This window comes from Herpailurus yagouaroundi, unplaced genomic scaffold (genome assembly GCF_014898765.1).
Source record: "Herpailurus yagouaroundi ecotype Mexico unplaced genomic scaffold, PumYag 29, whole genome shotgun sequence".
Taxonomy (NCBI): Eukaryota; Metazoa; Chordata; class Mammalia; order Carnivora; family Felidae; genus Herpailurus; species Herpailurus yagouaroundi.
The window spans coordinates 116,247,966-116,268,657 of NW_024412377.1; the positions used below are offsets into that span (position 1 = coordinate 116,247,966).

Here is a 20,692-nt window from a genome sequence, read left to right on the forward strand (position 1 = left end):
GATGGCCCTACTGATTAACTATAGGAAGAAAACCCTTTCGTCTTTTTTCTAAGTTATGGTAATGACCTTCACAGTCACACTCAGATTCCTCAGGGTCAACTCACGTGTAAACTGGCTCAGCAACCCTATTAAAGGCTAATATTTTATAAGTGCGAAAGAGTAGCTGGTGAACATTCCAGTGAACTGGTCCATAGATTCGTTAAAACAAACAAAAAAAAATGTTTCAACTTGAAAACCAATTACTAGATAAATGCTAAGTCACCCTGGTATAAATCTGACTAAAGTGAATTTTTCAAGTCATACAGTCTCCATTTTTCTATATATTTTTAATTTGGTGGCTTCTGTTAAAGGAGAAGATTGAAATCAACCCTCTGCAACTAGGTCTTAGACTTATCTTTAAGAAATAGAATCCTCACAGTGTTTTGAGGCCTACTGGCCGAATTCTGACACTGCACAGAACTTCCCCAGGCGTAGAGACAGAGTAGAATTACGAGTCTGGTAGGCAGGAAGGCTAGGGTGTGTGGTTTGAATGTCAAGGGCATTCTCGGGCTTGCTGCAAACCTCATGCTGATTCGTCCATTCTCAGACTTTTGAGCTGAAGCCTACTTCTCTGCAGTCTCAAGTTATTCCAGACCGTGTATAGAATGATTTTCTCTCTTCACCTTCCTCAGATGTGGAGCTCCAGCAGCGGCTGGCACTGTGCACACGTAACCTGCACGCCACACATCCCCCCCTCCGTTAATGTAAAGGCCCCAACATAAACATTAGTTCTCATGAGTGTTCCAAGGATTTTAAAGGGTTTGGTGTTGTAAAAAAATATTTAGTCAGCTCGTGACAGCTACAATCCTGCTCCTGTTTCAGCTTTTAAAAAAAGAAGAAGGAAGAAATAAAAAAAAGGAAACCATACTCATTTCTTCCTTCCACAGCTCAGTGACGTTCCAAAAAGTAGAAAGAATCCCTTAGCTTGCCTCACTGGTAGAAATGCCTGGTTGGGACATTCCTTTGGCCACTTTAGCTGAAAGCTGCATACCTCGGGGACTGAAGCATCCCTGCTTTAGTCTCCTGTCTGAGAACTGACTGAGAACTGTCTACAAAGATAGGAGAACTCTGTGCAAAACCCCCGGAGAAAGCAACCCCAAACCGCACCTGACCCCAGATGGAGGCCGCATTCCCAGAGAGAAAACACAGCCACTGAGATAGTGGAACCACTCAGGATCCCTTTTTATTTTGACTGTTGAACAGGTAATTACTGTCTTAGGAGTGTTTGTTTCCAACATATCGAAGGAAACTCTTTTACCTGGTGAAATGGGGCAGTTGTCATTATGACACACTATGGTAACCTTCTCCAAGAAGACATCCTTGCAAGCGAAGGAAACTGCCCTATAGGAAACGGAAAAGTTGACCAGTCCCTTTTTATCTAGGATACTTATGTTCCTGGCCCTTTTGCTACAGTAGTTTGTGCTTAATTCTTTGTTGTGTTTGGCAATGAGCTGGTGAGAAAAACAAGGGTATTAATAATGATAATAGACATTTGAACTTCCTGGGTACACTATGTGCTTGTACCCAAGCGCTGAATAGAATTTTTTAAAAAGATATTTGTGTGTGTGTGCGCGCGCGCGCGCGCGCCATGAGACTAAATTTTGCCGCAAACTTAAGTCATTCATTTTCCTTTGTCCCGGAAAAAAACACATTTTTGTCTCTGTGGCATTTGAATCAACTCTCATTTCCTACTTTTGGCATTTGAAAAGGTTTTATGACATAAAGTCATTTTATTTATGTGTTTGGCAACTCATGCCACAAAGCCTTAGGGCCTGCCAATTAAAAACACAGCAGCAAAGGAGTGAAGCAGTTTGATGATTTTCCATAGATGGGAAAATGGTTTTCCATCATCAGCAAGCTCCTTGCAATATGATACTGCTGTTCAGTGACTCAAATGCTATAAATCTGGTTGTCTTTCTGGTTTTGTGGCAAATCCCACCTGCTGTGGTCTTTGTTGGTAACTTGTGGATTTTGGTCTGATTGCCAATTATTGATCCCTCTTCTCTATCCCCCTCTTGTTAGAAAGGTGGAAAATCAAGGAGGAGGAGGAGGAGGAGGAGGAGATAGACAGGAAGAAAGGTGGAAAATCAGCAAGAATTGTAGGTGCTGGGAAAACAGGGGTCCTTGTAGGAGTCCCCTATGGGTGGTACCATTTATGAACTATGATCTATAGAATTCAAATTCTAGGGCAATTGAAGTCTGCTGCAGAAGTTTTCTTGGCATATTAAAATTTCCTGCAAGAGAATTTACCAGAAAAGGCATACTCGAGGTGAAGAGCTGGTGTCTACATCTTTGCCTCAGATGGTCAAATTTCTGAGAAAAACTCAGCTGGGAGCTCTTCTGAGAAATAGGCTGACATCACAGGGTTGAGGGACTTATTGCCTCAAGGCTCTAATGCTCTAGAAATTTGCCAAAGTCACTATTTGTTTAAAATTGACTCTAGGGGTGCCTGGGTGGCTCAGTTGGTTAACTGTCTGACTCTTGATTTTGGCTCAGGTCACGATCCCAGAGTTGTGGGATCGAGCCCCGTGTCAGACTCCATGCTGAGTGTGGAGCCTCCTTAAGATTCTCTCTCTCTCCCTCTCCCCTGCTCACACTCTGTCTCTCTGTAAAATAAAAAAAGAAAAAAGAAAAAAATTTTACTCTGGCTTGTAATCACATGCATTGATGGTTCCTTACATACAAATGGAGAAGCAGTGCTCCAGGAGTGAATGTCCTCTACTGTGAGGGATTCCAGTGCTAGCAGTTTGTATGATTAATACAGTGTTAAGAACACATTTGGTGGAAGCCTCCAGCAAAAGAAACTTATATATTTATCTTGATGCCCTTTCTCCCATAATTTGGCCTTCTTAAATAACCTGATTCACCAAATTGTACTTTGGGCATTCTGAAAATTCAACATTATCACTGACTAAACAGTAAATTGAAACTGGAAGATGTTTAGGTGTTTAAATGACCTAATCTAATCCTTGACAACTCCTCTTCTAACTCCCTACCTTCTTTCTCTTCCTCTTTTTTTTTAATTACAGAAGTGTGGCATTAACATATGGAATAAGAGTTATACATGGAATTATTACAGCACAAAAATTTTTTTTAAATCTCTCATGGTTCTATCAACAATCATTACAGTCATATTATTGTATTTCCTTCCAGTCTTTTTTCAATACTGAAATTTTATGTATTTTGTATCATAAATTGCATGCATTATATTATAATGTATTATAAATTGGCATGCTTACCATAAACAATTTATATGCAGAAATGAATAAAGGAGAAGCTAACATTTCCTATAATCCCAACCCACAAGAGTCATAAAAATAATTACTGTGAAAAGTTTGATAAAATTATCTATTACATATATCAAGTTTATATATGCATTCTATATTATGTTATAATATATAAGTTGATATGTAGTATCTAATATGTTATCTATTATATATGCTGACTTGATATTTTTACCAAATGGTTTATACTATATTCTGTTCAATAATTTGCTTTTTTTTCATAACAATACATCTAAACATCTTTCAGAGTCCAAATATGTGTATCTCCTCCATTTACAAAATGACTATATAGTATTCTGTTGCACAGATGTACCATACCTTATGTAATCCCTACTGATGAAGATTTTTTATTTCTAACTTTTTGCTTTTATAAAGAATACAGTGGTCATTCTATATTTATCTTTGCACACCTGTTTGTGAAGTGGAGTTGTTGGATCAAAGGATATGGTGCATATATTTTAAAATATGATCCTAATTACATTGTATGTAATTATGTCTTCCATTTCCACTAAAGATTATATCATTCATGATATCATATTAACTTTGTAAGTATCATTTTAATAGCTGTGTAACATCTCACCAAGCAAACCCATGCTTCTGAGTCATATGAATATTGTACACATGAAACACTTACCCCTCACTGTTTTCAACTACTAACACTACTGGCTGGCTTTAACCACATCTTGAGTGGAACTCAATAAGACTATAAAACATGTCTTGCTGGAGGTAAATAATAGCTAAGCAATTTTTAAAAATTGCATTATGTCTTTGAAGGTAGAAAAAAGACACAACAGAGTCACATTGCCTAATTTCACTAAAGGAATAAACCAATATTTCAAAGATAAAAAATTCCTTTTTTTAAGTTTATTTTTATTTATTTTGAGAGAGAAATAGAGAGCAAGCAGGAGAGGGTCAGAAAGAGGGAGACAGAATTCCAAGCGGGGCTCGAACTCATGAACTGTGAGATTATGTCCTGAGCCAAAATCAAGAGCCAAACGCCTAAGTGACTGAGCCACCTAGATGCCCCGCCAAAATTATTTTGTGATGGCAAATTCAAGCCACCTAAGGTTTCAGTGAAAATTCTTTTAAAAATAGTCATTAAAAAAAATAGTCCTGTCAGAGCAAGAAGTTTCTAAAGTTAAAACAATTCATTAGGGAGGGAGGAAGAAGATGGCGGCTTAGGAGGACGCTGGGCTCACCGCGCGTCCTGCTGATCACTTAGATTCCACCTACACCTGCCTAAATAACCCAGAAAACCGCCAGAGGATTAACAGAACAGAGTCTCCGGAGCCAAGCGCAGACGAGAGGCCCACGGAAGAGGGTAGGAAGGGCGGCGAGGCGGTGCGCGCTCCATGGACTGGCAGGAGGGAGCCGGGGCGGAGGGGCAGTTTGCCGGCCAAGCAGAGCCCCCGAGTCTGTCTGGCAAAAGCAGAGTGCCCGGAAGGAGTGTGTTCCGACAGCAAGTGGACTTAGCATCTGGGAGGTCATAAGTTAACAGCTCTGCTCAGAAAGCGGGAAGGCTGGAGGACAAAGGGAGGGAGAGCTGCTGAGCCCCCGGACGACAGAGCTCAGTTTGGTGGGGAACAAAGGCACTCGCCAGAGCCATCTCCCTCGCCCATCCCCCAGCCAAATCCGAAAGGCAACCAGTTCCTGCCAGGGAACTTGCTCGCTCTGCGCAAACACCCAACTCTGTGCTTCTGCAGAGCCAAACCTCCGGCATCGGATCTAACTCCCTCCGCTGCCACAGGGCCCCTCCTGAAGTGGATCACCTAAGGAGAAGCGAGCTAAGTCTGCCCCTCCTGCCCCCGTGCACCTTGCCTACCCACCCCAGCTAATATGCCAGATCCCCAGCACCACAAGCCTGGCAGTGTGCAAGTAGCCCAGACGGGCCATGCCACCCCACAGTGAATCCCGCCCCTAGGAGAGGGGAAGAGAAGGCACACACCAGTCTGACTGTGGCCCCAGCGGTGGGCTGGGGGCAGACATCAGGACTGACTGTGGCCCCGCCCACCAACTCCAGTTATACACCACAGCACAGGTGAAGTGCCCTGCAGGTCCTCACCACGCCAGGGACTATCCAAAATGACCAAGCGGAAGAATTCCCCTCAGAAGAATCTCCAGGAAATAACAACAGCTAATGAACTGATCAAAAAGGATTTAAATAATATAACAGAAAGTGAATTTAGAATAATAGTCATAAAACTAATCGCTGGGCTTGAAAACAGTATAGCTGACAGCAGAGAATCTCTTGCTACAGAGATCAAGGGACTAAGGAACAGTCACGAGGAGCTGAAAAGTGCTTTAAACGAAATGCAAAACAAAATGGAAACGACGACAGCTCGGATTGATGAGGCAGAGGAGAGAATAGGTGAACTAGAAGATAAAGTTATGGAAAAAGAGGAAGCTGAGAGAAAGAGAAAAAAATCCAGGAGTATGAGGGGAAAATTAGAGAACTAAGTGATACACTAAAAAGAAATAATATACGCATAATTGGTATCCCAGAGGAGGAAGAGAGAGGGAAAAGTGCTGAAGGAGTACTTGAAGAAATTATAGCTGAGAACTTCCCTGAATGGGGAAGGAAAAAGGCATTGAAATCCAAGAGGCACAGAGAACTCCCTTCAGACGTAACTTGAGTCGATCTTCTGCACGACATATCATAGTGAAACTGGCAAAATACAAGGATAAAGAGAAAATTCTGAAAGCAGCAAGGGATAAACGTGTCCTCACATATAAAGGGAGACCTATAAGACTCGTGACTGATCTCTCTTTTGAAACCTGGCAGGCCAGAAAGGATTGGCACGATATTTTCAGTGTGATGAACAGGAAAAATATGCAGCCGAGAATCCTTTATCCAGCAAGTCTGTCATTTAGAATAGAAGGAGAGATAAAGGTCTTCCCAAACAAACAAAAACTGAAGGAATCTGTCACCACTAAACCAGCCCTACAAGAGATCCTAAGGGGGATCCTGTGAGACAAAGTACAAGAGACATCACTACAAGCATAAAACATAGAGACATCACAATGACTCTAAACCCGTATCTTTCTATAATAACACTGAATGTAAATGGATTAAATGACCAACCAAAAGACATAGGGTATCAGAAAGGATAAAAAAAACAAGACCCATCTATTTGCTGTCTACAAGAGACTCATTTTAGATCTGAGGACACCTTTAGATTGAGAGTGAGGGGATGGAGAACTATATATCATGCTACTGGAAGCCAAAAGAAAGCTGGAGTAGCCATACTTATATCAGACAAACTAGACTTTAAATTAAAGGCTGTAACAAGAGATGAAGAAGGGCATTATATAATAATTACAGGGTCTATCCATCAGGAAAAGCTAACAATTATAAATGTCTATGCGCCGAATACCAGAGCCCCCAAATATATAAAACAATTACTCATAAACATAAGCAACCTTATTGATAAGAATGTGGTAATTGCAGGGGACTTTAACACCCCACTTACAGAAATGGAAAGATCATCTAGACACACGGTCAATAAAGAAACAAGGGCCCTGAATGAGACATTGGATCAGATGGACTTGACAGATATATTTAGAACTCTGCATCCCAAAGCAACAGAATATACTTTCTTCTCGAGTGCACATGGAACATTCTCCAAGATAGATCATATACTGGGTCACAAAACAGCCCTTCATAAGTTCACAAGAATTGAAATTATACCATGCATACTTTCAGACCACAATGCTATGAAGCTTGAAATCAACCACAGGAAAAAGTCTGGAAAACCTCCAAAAGCATGGAGGTTAAAGAACACCCTACTCACGAATGAGTGGGTCAACCAGGCAATTAGAGAAGAAATTAAAAAATATATGGAAACAAACGAAAATGAAAATATAACAATCCAAACACTTTGGACGCAGCGAAGGCAGTCCTGAGAGGAAAATACATTGCAATCCAGGCCTATCTCAAGAAACAAGAAAAATCCCAAGTACAAAATCTAACAGCACACCTAAAGGAAATAGAAGCAGAACAGCAAAGGCAGCCTAAACCCAGCAGCAGAAGAGAAATAATAAAGATCAGAGCAGAAATAAACAATATAGAATCTAAAAAAACTGTAGAGCAGATCAACGAAACCAAGAGTTGGTTTTTTGAAAAAATAAACAAAATTGACAAACCTCTAGCCAGGCTTCTCAAAAAGAAAAGGGAGATGACCCAAATAGATAAAATCATAATGAAAATGGAATTATGACAACCAATCCCTCAGAGATACAAACAATTATCAGGGAATACTATGAAACATTATATGCCAACAAATTGGACAACCTGGAAGAAATGGGCAAATTCCTAAACACCCACACTCTTCCAAAACTCAATCAGGAGGAAATAGAAAGCTTAAACAGACCCATCACCAGCGAAGAAATTGAATCGGTTATCAAAAATCTCCCAACAAATGAGTCCAGGACCAGATGGCTTCCCAGGGGAGGTCTACCAGACGTTTAAAGCAGAGATAATACCTATCCTTCTCAAGCTATTCCAAGAAATAGAAAGGGAAGGAAAACTTCCAGACTCATTCTATGAAGCCAGTATTACTTTGATTCCTAAACCAGACAGAGACCCAGTAAAAAAAGAGAACTACAGGCCAATATCCCTGATGAATATGGATGCAAAAATTCTCAATGAGATACTAGCAAATCGAATTCAACGGCATATAAAAAGAATTGTTCACCATGATCAAGTGGGATTCATTCCCGGGATGCAGGGCTGGTTCAACATTCGCAAATCAATCAACGTGATACATCACATTAACAAAAAAAAAGAGAAGAACCATATGATCCTGTCAATCGATGCAGAAAAGGCCTTTGACAAAATCCAGCACCCTTTCTTAATAAAAACCCTTGAGAAAGTCGGGATAGAAGGAACATACTTAAAGATCATAAAAGCCATTTATGAAAATTCCACAGCTAACATCATCCTCAACGGGGAAAAACTGAGAGCTTTTTCCCTGAGATCAGGAACACGACAGGGATGCCCACTATCACCGCTGTTGTTTAACATAGTGTTGGAAGTTCTAGCATCAGCAATCAGACAACAAAAGGAAATCAAAGGGATCAAAATTGGCAAAGATGAAGTCAAGCTTTCGCTTTTTGCAGATGACATGATATTATACATGGAAAATCCGATAGACTCCACCAAAAGTCTGCTAGAACTGATACATGAATTCAGCAAAGTTACAGGATACAAAATCAATGTACAGAAATCAGTTGCATTCTTATACACTAACAATGAAGCAACAGAAAGACAAATAAAGAAACTGATCCCATTCACAATTGCACCAAGAAGCCTAAAATACCTAGGAATAAATCTAACCAAATATGTAAAAGATCTGTATGCTGAAAACTATAGAAAGCTTATGAAGGAAATTGAAGGAGATATAAAGAAATGGAAAGACATTCCCTGCTCATGGATTGGAAGAATAAATATTGTCAAAATGTCAATACTACCCAAAGCTATCTACACATTCAATGCAATCCCAATCAAAATTGCACCAGCATTCTTCTCGAAGCTAGAACAAGCCATCCTAAAATTCATATGGAACCACAAAAGGCCCCGAATAGCCAAAGTAATTTTGAAGAAGACCAAAGCAGGAGGCATCACAATCCCAGACTTTAGCCTCTACTACAAAGCTGTAATCATCAAGACAGCATGGTATTGGCACAAAAACAGACACATAGACCAATGGAATAGAATAGAAACCCCAGACCTAGACCCACAAACGTATGGCCAACTCATCTTTGACAAAGCAGGAAAGAACATCCAATGGAAAAAAGACAGTCTCTTTAACAAATGGTGCTGGGAGAACTGGACAGCAACATGCAGAAGGTTGAAACTAGACCCCTTTCTCACACCATTCACAAAAATAAACTCAAAATGGATAAAGGACCTGAATGTGAGACAGGAAACCATCAAAACCCTAGAGGAGAAAGCAGGAAAAGACCTCTCTGACCTCAGCCGTAGCAATCTCTTACTCGACACATCCCCAAAGGCAAGGGAATTAAAAGCAAAAGTGAATTACTGGGACCTTATGAAGATAAAAAGCTTCTGCACAGCAAAGGAAACAACCAACAAAACTAAAAGGCAACCAGTGGAATGGGAGAAGATATTTGCAAATGACATATTGGACAAAGGGCTAGTATCCAAAATCTATAAAGAGCTCACCAAACTCCACACCCGAAAAACAAATAACCCAGTGAAGAAATGGGCAGAAAACATGAAAAGACACTTCTCTCAAGAAGACATCCGGATGGCCAACAGGCACATGAAAAGATGTTCAACGTCGCTCCTTATCAGGGAAATACAAATCAAAACCACACTCAGATATCACCTCACGCCAGTCAGAGTGGCCAAAATGAACAAATCAGGAGACTATAGATGCTGGAGAGGATGTGGAGAAACGGGAACCCTCTTGCACTATTGGTGGGAATGCAAACTGGTGCAGCCGCTCTGGAAAGCAGTGTGGAGGTTCCTCAGAAAATTAAAAATAGACCTACCCTATGACCCAGCAATAGCACTGCTAGGAATTTATCCAAGGGATACAGGAGTACTGATGCATAGGGGCACTTGTACCCCAATGTTCATAGCAGCACTCTGAACAATAGCCAAATGATGGAAAGAGCCTAAATGTCCATCAACTGATGAATGGATAAAGAAATTGTGGTTTATATACACAATGGAATACTACGTGGCAATGAGAAAAAATGAAATATGGCCTTTTGTAGCAACGTGGATGGAACTGGAGAGTGTGATGCTAAGTGAAATAAGCCATACAGAGAAGGACAGATACCATATGGTTTCACTCTTATGTGGATCCTAAGAAACTTAACAGAAACCCATGGGGGAAGGGAAGGAAAAAAAAAAAAAGAGGTTAGAGTGGGAGAGAGCCAAATCATAAGAGACTGTTAAAAACTGAAAACAAACTGAGGGTTGATGGGGGGGTGGGAGGGAGGGGAGGGTGGGTGATGGGTATTGAGGAGGGCACCTTTTGGGATGAGCACTGGGTGTTGTATGGAAACCAATTTGACAATAAATTTTATAAAAAAAAAAAACAAAACAACAACAACAACAACAACAAAATTCATTAGTAGTTAACCTAGGTAACGACATTTTCTGACCACATGATGTTTGTTGACCCTGTTTCTCATCCCCTGGTTTATGCATACATTGTTCCTGGCTGACGGCTGTCAGATAGTTTCATACCATCATCAATAAATCCTGTAGGTAATATGCAGACTAATGAGCTTGTTCAGACTTATGTCCCCAATCTGCATTAAATCACACCTTTATGAAGAGTCTACTTCCCAGAAACATCAAACATAGAAGATTCTGCAATTATGGAAACTTTTGTTTGTTCAATGTGAAGAATTGTCCAGAGTCCAGGATTTTCAAAAATGAGTAAGTGAAAGCTTTTTTTTTCCACATAAAATCGTATATCAAACCTAATATGCAAAACATTAAAGAAAAATCTGCTCATGTCCAAGCTAGATCTGTGCTCAGAGCCCCACTTCCTCAGTTCTCTCTTTCCTCCATTATTGTGTGGTTGTTGAGATACCTCCTCAGGTTGCAGCTGGGTCTACGGTAAGAAACAAAACAAAGTAATAGAGAAAATATTGGTAAGTTATGAGAGAGACCAAATATGCAAGAAATGAATCCTATCTTCTGTACACTTGATCTTAGCCAAAAGGCTGAGAAGCAATGAATCCTATCTTCTATAGATACGTGGTTCTGATATTTAGTGCCTTTTAAACTCTGTGAAATATACACAATTATGGCTAAAGTCTATATGGCCAATCCCAGAACGCCTGGGAGGCTCAGTCAGTTGAGCGTCTGACTTCCGCTCAGGTCATGATCTTGAGGTTCATGCGTTTGAGCCTCAGAGCCGGCTCTTTGCTGACAGCATGGAGCCCGCTTCAGATTCTCTGTCCCCCTCTTTCTGCCCCTCCCCAGCTTGCACTCTCGCTATCAAAACTAAACAAACATGTATTTAAATAAAATAAAATGGCCAATCTCATTATTAACTAAAATCAGATGACAGAGAAAGTTTTCTTTTTAATGCCAAGTTTAATTCAATTTAAACCAGAAAAACAGTATATTCACAGACACTGTTGGACACAATCTGGTTATAAGAATGATACTGAAGTTAATCTATCATGCAGATTTTAGTGATAATGTAAATATAAAGTTTGGTATATTTTTATGTATTAAACAAGTGTGTTTGGAGAATACCCTCATTCTACAGTCCAGCTTGGCATGGCGGTTTCATTCTACCAGCATGAAAGCAAATTGGAAGATCTAGAAGTTTGGATTAGGGTAGTCCCATCTTTTAGCACAATTTTAATTTTTTAAATTTATTTATGTTTGAGAGAGAGAGAAACAGAACATGAGCGGAGGAGGGGCAGGGAGAGAGGGGGACAGAGGATCTGAAGTGGGCTCCACACTGACAGCAGAGAGCCTGACGGACGGCTCAAGCCCACAAATCAGGAGATCATGATTTGAGGGAAAGTAGGACATTTAACCGACTGAACCACCCAGGTGCCCAGCACTACTTTAAAAATGAGTCTAGCAGTGGCTCAGTCGGAAGAGCATGTGACTCTTGATCTTGGGGTTGTGAGTTCTAGCCCCACATTGGGTGTAGAGATTAAATAAATAAACTTAAAAAAAAATGAGTCCAAAGACTGTCTACATCAGAATCAAGTTGAGGTGTTAAAAATATACATTTTTCTACTTTATTTCCAAAGACTCTTATTCACTATCTGGGGAGAAGTCCAAGAATCTGTACTTTTTCAAACCGGCTCCATGTGATTCCAATATGGACTGAGGCAAGAAGCTGGTGATGGGGAGTTCCAGCGAGAGATAATACGAATTCTGATATGCGAATGCGCAGAGCTCAGCTGCAAGTAAATATAAAGCAGGTAAACTATAAAACAGGTAGGTGACATCCAAGATGTCTCAGAATGGTCCTGTTAGTCCTGGGTTACCCGTTCTCAGATCTATTCTTCCATCTCTTTGTCCTCTCTGCTCAGCATAGTAGGGTGCCTGGTTCTTGCAGGCTGTTTCCTAGCCCCATACAGCCTGTCGTTAAGTGGGGATCAGGCACTGGCATAAATCTGAAGGGCAGAAGAAAGAAAGCAGGGCATTTTCCCTGCTTTTCTGTCTTAACCTTCTCTGGCAGCAATCGTATATTCTTCATGATTTCCACTTCCATCAGGCAGACCCATTGTGGTTCTTGCTCCCATTAGCTGATTCCCACCGATGGGGGCTCTAATCGTATCATTTTCTACCCTTTCTCTCTAGCCTTCAGGTGGTAGTGCCTTCCTTCTGCTGCTGCTAATATCTGGGATACCTGAACATCCCATATTGGCTTCTCAGCTATTTCATCATCCACATAACCAATTCCTTTTATTAGATTATATTTTACATATTCAGAACAGTTTCTTTTTTTAACACTTTTTCAAAATGTTTAAAGTTTATTTAGTGTGTGTGTGTGTGTGTGTGTGTGAGAGAGAGAGAGAGAGAGAGAGAGAGAGAGAGAGAGAGAGAGAAAGCAGCAGAGGGGCAGAGAGAGAGGGAGAGAAAGAATCCCAAGCAGGTTTCTCACTGTCAGCGCAGAACCCAATGCGGGGCTTGAACTCACAAACCATGAGATCATGACCTAAGCCAAAACCAAGATTCAGATGCTCAACAGACTGAGCCACCCAGGTGCCCCCAAACAGCTTTTGTTTCCATGAAGGATTCTAACTGCTGCAGGGCTCCAGCCACAGAGCTAGCTAGAGTTCAGAACCAGGTTTCCACTCGCTACTGGAGCAGGTGGGCAAGAATAAGGCAGAAAGGGCCCAGTCATGCTGGTGGGGTCATGGGGTGTATGCCTCAGGATTCTCCAAATTATACCCCATTACACATTACAAATGTGTAATGAAGCTTGGTGCCTCCCCAAAGGCTGCATTCTGTGGTCTTCAACAAGGTCACAAGGGTACAATGTCTTCTGGAAGCCATATGACTGGAGTACCTAGCATACAGTAGGCGCTTGATAGATATTTATTGATTGGATGTGTATAGTGTGCAAGGGAAATTATCTGATCAGAATTAGGGGAAAGAATTTGAAAGAGATTCTTTTCAACACAATCCAACAAATATTTCTGGTGTGAAAAGGAAATGATAGGTTGTTTTTCTGAAACTATTTTTATTTTTAAGGCCCCAGAACTTTTTGGTGAACTGAATATTTTATAGGGATTAAGTCAGTGTTTTTTAAAACTAGAAAACCATGCCTATGAACTAAGGTTTTATTTTTATCTACCTGGCAATGAATATTAGTCACTATCTTATTTTTGCAAAAAAAAATACATGTTATGAGATAAGGAGTTTCAGATGCTTATTATGTTAGATTTCTACCACAGTTTTGTAGCAAAGTGTTATATTCCTAGGAAAGCAAAAATCTAGTATTACTGGAAGAACAATTAAGACTTAGGAGAAAGTAAAATGTACTGAGATTAATAGGTTAATTTTTCAATGTAGGTTGGTACATTTAATACTTTTATATTAATAAATGAAATGAAGTCCAAATTTCCATGTAATTGGTCTCACTCAATTACCATGACATGTAATTGTTTTTCAAAGTCAAACATCAAAATGTCATAAAACATGAATTAAATATCTTTGTTGTGGGGTATTGAATTATGGTTGATTTTTCCCCCCTCTGATTCCTTTTTCATTACCCATATATTTCTAAAATGAGTATTCATCCTATTTTAAGTTGAAAAAGAAAACAAAGTTAAAAGAAAATAGAAGACAGCTTTTTGTTTGCTTGTTTGTTTTATTTTGTTAAGAAAGGACAGCAAAAATGCTAACCATAAAGGGAGAAATGGGCAAATTGGTTTGGACTATGTTAAAATTAAAAACTTATGCTCATAAAAAGACAACCCACTGATATATCCATCAAAAAGATTGTTTCCAGGGGCGCCTGGGTGGCTCAATCGGTTGGGCGTCTGACTTGGACTCAGGTCACGATCTCGCGGTGAGTTGGAGCCCCGCATTGGGCTCTATGCTGCCAGATCAGAGCCTGGAGCCTGCTTCGGATTTTGTGTCTCCCTCTCTCTCTTCGCCTCCCCCACTCACGCTCTGTCTCTCTCTGTCTCTCAAAAATGAATAAACTTTAAAAAAAATTAAAAAAAAAAGATTGTTTCTAGAATATAGTAAGGCCTCCTAAAAATCTATAAGAAAAAGACAATCGAATAGAAAAATGCACAAAATGTCTGATAAATGTATAAAGAGATGCTCACCTTCATTTGTCATTAGGGAAATGCAAATCTTAACCATAATGAAATACTTCCACATACCTAGCAGAATGTATATAGAGAAAACTATAGACTGTAAAAAAAAAAGTATTGGTGAAGATGTGGAAAAATTGAAGTTCTCATACATTGCTGGTAAGAATGGTAAAGATATTTTGATAAAGATATTTTGGAGATATATATATATATATACACACACATATATATGCATATATATATATATATATATACACACACATATGTATATATATATATATATATATCCCTTATGACTCAGCAACACCACTTCCAGGTGCAACCCATTGGAAGTGTGTTTACATGTTCACCAAAAGACATAAACAGTAGTGTCTATAGCAGCATAAGTCATGATAGCTCCAAACCTGAAAACTATCCAAGTGCCTATAAATAACAGAAAGGATAAAGAAATTGTGGTATATTTACAGAATGGAAAACTCCACAGCAATAAGAATGAATAATTTATAGCTATATGTACCAAATAGGTGGATTCACAAAAATAATGTTGAGTAAAATAAGTACATGTTTATGATGCCATTGATACTAAGATAGTCTATATTTTTTATTATTTTATTTTTAAAATTTACATCCAAGTTAGTTAGCATATAGTGTAACAATGATTTCAGGAGTAGATTCTTTAATGTGCCTTATCCGTTAAGCCCATTTCCCTCCCACATCCCCTCCAGTAACCCTCTGTCTGTTCTCCATATTTAAGAGTCTCTTATGTTTTGTCCCCTTCCCTGTTTTTATATTATTGTTGCTTCCTTTCCCTTGTGTTCATCTGTTCTGTGTCTTAAAGTCCTCATATGAGTGAAGTCATATGATATTTGTCTTTCTCCAACTGACTAATTTTGCTTAGCATAATACCCTCTAGTTCTATCCAAGTAGTTACAAATGGCAAGATTTCGTTCTTTTTGATTGCCGAGTAATACGCCATTGTATATATATATCATATCTTCTTTATCCATTCATCCATTGATGGAAATTTGGGCGCTTTCCATACTTTGGCTATTGTTGATAATGCTGCTATAAACATTGCGGTACATGTGCCCTTTTAAAACAGCATACCCATATCCCTTGGATAAATACCTAGTAGTGCGATTGCTGGGTCATAGGGTAGTTCTATTTTTAATTTTTTGAGGAACCTCCATACTGTTTTCCAGAGTGGCTGCACCAGTTTTCATTCCCACCAGCAGTGCAAAAGAGATCCTAAGATAGTCTCTATTGTTGAGAGTACATACTAGGGGTGCCAGTCGGTTAAGTAACTGACTGTCGATTTCGGCCCAGGTCATAATCTCATGGTTCATGAGTTTGAACCCCGCATCAGGATTCATGCTGATGGTGCAGAGCCTGCTTGTGATTCTCTCTCTCTCCCTCTCTCTCTCTGCCCCTTCAGTGCTCTTTCTCTCTCAAAATAAATAAATAAACTTATCCATTGATATTAAGTTGAAATGTATACAAAATTAATTTATGATGCCAGAAGTTAAAACAGCAATTACCCTTGACACGAGTAATGACTGGAGAGGATATGGGGAGGCTTTCTACAGAGTGGTCAATATTTTGTATCTTTTTCTGGGCACAGTCTACAAGGATGTGTTAGTTTATAAAAAATTTATCCACCTAGGGGCGCCTGGGTGGCGCAGTCGGTTGAGCGTCCGACTTCAGCCAGGTCACGATCTCGCGGTCCGTGAGTTCGAGCCCCGAGTCGGGCTCTGGGCTGATGGCTCAGAGCCTGGAGCCTGTTTCCGATTCTGTGTCTCCCTCTCTCTCTGCCCCTCCCCCGTTCATGCTCTGTCTCTCTCTGTCCCCAAAATAAATAAACGTTGAAAAAAAAAATTAAAAAATTTATCCACCTGTACTCTGATAATAAGTGCACTTTTATTTATGGAGATTATATTTCATTGCTTCTTCGTCTTTTGGCTAAGATAAGTGTGTGGAGATTATACTTCAATAAAAGGTAGTTTTTTTAAGTTTATTTTTATTTATTTTTGAGAGAGAGAGCATGAGCAGGGGAGAGGCAGACAGAGAGAATCCCAAGCAGACTCCAAGCCACAGCTCAGAGGCTGACACAGGGCTCAAACCCATGAACTATGAGATCATGACTTGAGCAGAAATCAAGAGTCAGATGCTCAAATGACTGAGCCACCCAGGTGCTCCTCAATAAAAAGTTTTAAAGGAAATGCTCTAATGGGCCCTCAGAACAACAATTTGCTTATATGGCATACATGCCTATAGCTCTTGTTACTAAATAAGCATAGTATTTTTTCTGTATTTCCCTCTTTAAACAAATCTGTGGTAAGCAGAATGATGCTCCCCCCAAAAATGTCCATGTCCTAATTATCAGAATCTGCAAATATGTTACTTTATATGGCAAGAAGGACTTTGCAGATGTAATTAATTTAAGAATCTTGACAAGGGGGATAATTCTGGGATACCTGGGAACTAAAATCACATGTGTCTTTAAAATTGGAGAACTTCTGGGGCAACTGGGTGGCTTAGGTGGTTAAGCATCCTCTCTTGATCTTGGCTCAGGTCATGATCTCACTGTTCAGTTCGTGGGTTCGAGCCCTGTGTCGGCGGGCTCTGTGCTGATGGCATGAAGCAGATTCTGTCTCTCTCTTTCTCTACCCCCCATCCCTCAAAATAAATACATTAATTAATTTTTAAAAGTTGGAGAATTTCTCTCAATGTGGTCAGAAGGAGATGGGACTATGGGAAAATGGTCAGAGAGATGAACTGTTGCTAGTTTTGAAGAGGGAGGAGGGAAACTTTGAGCCAAGGAATGTGAGCAGCCTTTAGAAGCTGAGGAAGGCAAAGAAATGGGTTCTCCTTTACATCTTCCAGAAGGGAGCACAGCCCTGCCAACATCTTGATTTTAACCCGCTGTGATACATGTTGGATGTGACCCACAGAACTATAAAATAATCAATTTGTTTTGGTTTACACTACTACATTTGTGGTAATTTGTTAAAGCGGCAACAGAGACTAATATACCATCCTCCTGATTGCTGGAAATGCAAAATTTTTAAAAATCTCATGCTTTTATACCTAATGGGCTGCAACTATCAGCAGCAGCAAAAGAGACCTGGAATGTCAGGAGTTTGGCAAGATTGAGTTACGAACTGTATCAAATCAAACAGATATGCAAAGAGTAAAGGGCACAGGGGACTTACCTGTAGTTCAACCCCTTCGGTGTCCTTGGAGCCTCTGTCATGAAGAAAAGTGCTGTTTCTGCAAGGTGCAAAGGCCAGGGTAATGCTTTTACATAAACATGCTCTTGGTATAACAACAAAAATAGCTTCATAAACAGGGAAATCATTCCAATAAACACATGACATGCCAGTGATCTTAAAAACCTAAGAACTAAAAATCTAAGAACTAGTTACACCTCCCTGACCTCCCTGACCATGGGCCAACAAGATGATCTCTCCATGGTTTCCAACAGCAAGAGAATAATACAAGGAAGCAGAGGACTGGATCAGTTGTGATTAGCAAGCCTGCAAACTAATAACCTGAAAATGTGTCCATGATTGGCAACCCACTCTCTCCACCAACATTCTTTGATAGGGATCTTTGGTGGTCTTTTTCCCCATTGTTTTTTAAGTATCATGTAAATATAGCTTCAATACAAGTTTCCTAAACCCTCCTATACAGAAATTTTGGAACCACCACTGGAACTAATATTTGATACATGACATTGGCACATCCTCAGTAGAAAATAGTTTGGCATTACCTTCTCAATTTGTACGTATGCCTACCTGTATTAGTTTCCGGTGTCTGCTGTGGCAAATCACCACAAACTTGAGGACTTAAAACAATAGTAGTTTATTCCCTCACAGTTCTGGAGACCAGAAGTTTAACATCAGTTTCACTGGACTGAAATCAAGGTGTTGACAAGGTACCTTGCCTTCTCTTCTGTCTGGATTCAAATCTCCTTCTGGCTCCCACTTTATAAGGACAGTTGGATTGCAATTAGGGCTCACTAGGATAATTCAGGATAATTTCCCTATCTCAAGATCTTTAACTTAATTACATTTGCTAAAACTCTTTTTCCAAATAAGGTCATAGGTTTGAAGGATTAGGATGCGGACATATCTTTGGGAGGCATTGTCAGCCTACCCCAATACCCTAGCAATTCCACTCCTATAAAGTGCTATGGAGATACTCCTGCCTAAGTGTATTTTGTAATTTTTTAAAGTTTTGTTTGTTTGTTTGTTTGTTTCTTTATTTATTCATTTTGAGAGAGAGTGTGAGTGGTGGGGAGGGGAAGAGAAAGAGGGAGAGCGTGAGAATCCCAAGCAGGCTCGGACTCTCAACACAAAGCCCAATGCGGGACTCAAACTCATGAACTGCAAGATCATGACCTGAGCTGAAATCAAGAGTCAGACGCTTAATGGACTGATCCACCCAGGTGCCCCCTAAGGGTATTTTTTGAAATACATTTTAAAGCTCTAAAGGAAACCACCAGATGCCTATTGACAGGTGAATGGATAAGTAGAATAGCATATTCACACAAATGGAAATTTACCCATCAGTGAGAATGACTGATGTAGCAACAGGAAAGAACATGAATACACTAGAAATAATGGTGAGTAAAAAAGCAAACCCTCACTAGTGTACATAGTATGATACTGTTTTTTTTTTTTTAACATTTATTTATTTTTGCACAGAGAGAGACAGAGCATGAACGGGGGAGGGGCAGAGAGAGAGGGAGACACAGAGTCGGAAACAGGCTCCAGGCTCTGAGCCATCAGCCCAGAGCCCGACGCGGGGCTCGAACCCACGGACCGCGAGATTGTGACCTGGCTGAAGTCGGACGCCCAACCGACTGCGCCACCCAGGCGCCCCTGTTTTTATAAAATTCAAAACATATGGGGCTCTTGGGTGGCTCAGTTGGTTAAGCATCTGACTTTGGCTCAGGCCATGATCTCGCGATTTTTGAGTTCAAGCCCCATGTTGGGCTCTGTGCTGAGAGGTCAGAGCCTGGTGCCCGCTTCAGATTCTGTGTCTCCCCCTCTCTCTGCCCCTCCCATGCTCATACTCTCTCTGTCTCTTAATAATAAATAAACATTAAAAAATTAAAAAAATCAAATTCAAAACATATAAAACACTGACTAGGGACAAATATGTGGTAAAGCCATGATTTTCTTTTATTTTTTTTAAAAAATTTTTTTTCAACGTTTTTTATTTATTTTTGGGACAGAGAGAGACAGAGCATGAACGGGGGAGGGGCAGAGAGAGAGGGAGACACAGAATCGGAAACAGGCTCCAGGCTCTGAGCCATCAGCCCAGAGCCTGACGCGGGGCTCGAACTCACGGAGCGCGAGATCGTGACCTGGCTGAAGTCGGACGCTTAACCGACTGCACCACCCAGGCGCCCCAGCCATGATTTTCTTTTAAATAAAGGCAGTGATAAAGGCAAAATGTAGAATGTGGTCACCTCTGTGTTGGAAGGGTTGGAAAATGGAGCAGGCTGGGGGTATGGGATTGAGAAGGAATACCCAGGTAACTTCAATATGGGAGATGTTTTAGTTCTTATGTTGCATGGCAATTCCTTAGTGTAATGTCACAAGTGTTGCTTTAAATGTATCACGTATTGCATTTTACAAATCCCCAAGGTAATTAGTGGTATTGTATTGGGCATTTTTTGTAGCTAGGTACAGACTCATGCTTGCTAGGGAAAACAAAGATTGATCACAAGGATTCATATGCATAGGAACTGGAAATCATCTGCGATTTGAAGAAGCCTAAGTACTCTGTCCTCCACTGTTACACACAGAGGGTAAAGAGACTGCAGCAGGAAGTCTAGTTCAGCAAAAAATAGATTCTCTGACCAATTCTTCACTTGCAGATAGCTTCATCTTTGAGACTGGTATTTCCTCCCTAAATAGAAAAATAATCCAGACTTAATGAATCATGATTTCCAAGGAAGACATCAGATCATCTGCATATTTGATAAGCATACTAGGTTATTTTCATTATCAGGGAAATTTGGAAAATTTCTGGAGCATGCTTCTCAGATGTGCATGTGCACAGGAATCACT

The 20,692-nt window shown here is 40.2% G+C and overlaps 1 long non-coding RNA gene across 1 annotated transcript; it reads right to left on the reverse strand.

Moving 5' to 3' along the window:
- Nucleotides 1-10,426: 10,426 nt before the first annotated feature.
- Nucleotides 10,427-18,827, reverse strand: LOC121015877 (uncharacterized). The gene is made up of 3 exons (XR_005784023.1): nucleotides 18,407-18,827; nucleotides 17,822-17,879; nucleotides 10,427-10,918 (listed from the first exon to the last, which is right to left on the reverse strand). It is a non-coding gene; the product is annotated as an uncharacterized LOC121015877 (long non-coding RNA).
- Between the last annotated feature and the right edge of the window lie 1,865 nt (nucleotides 18,828-20,692).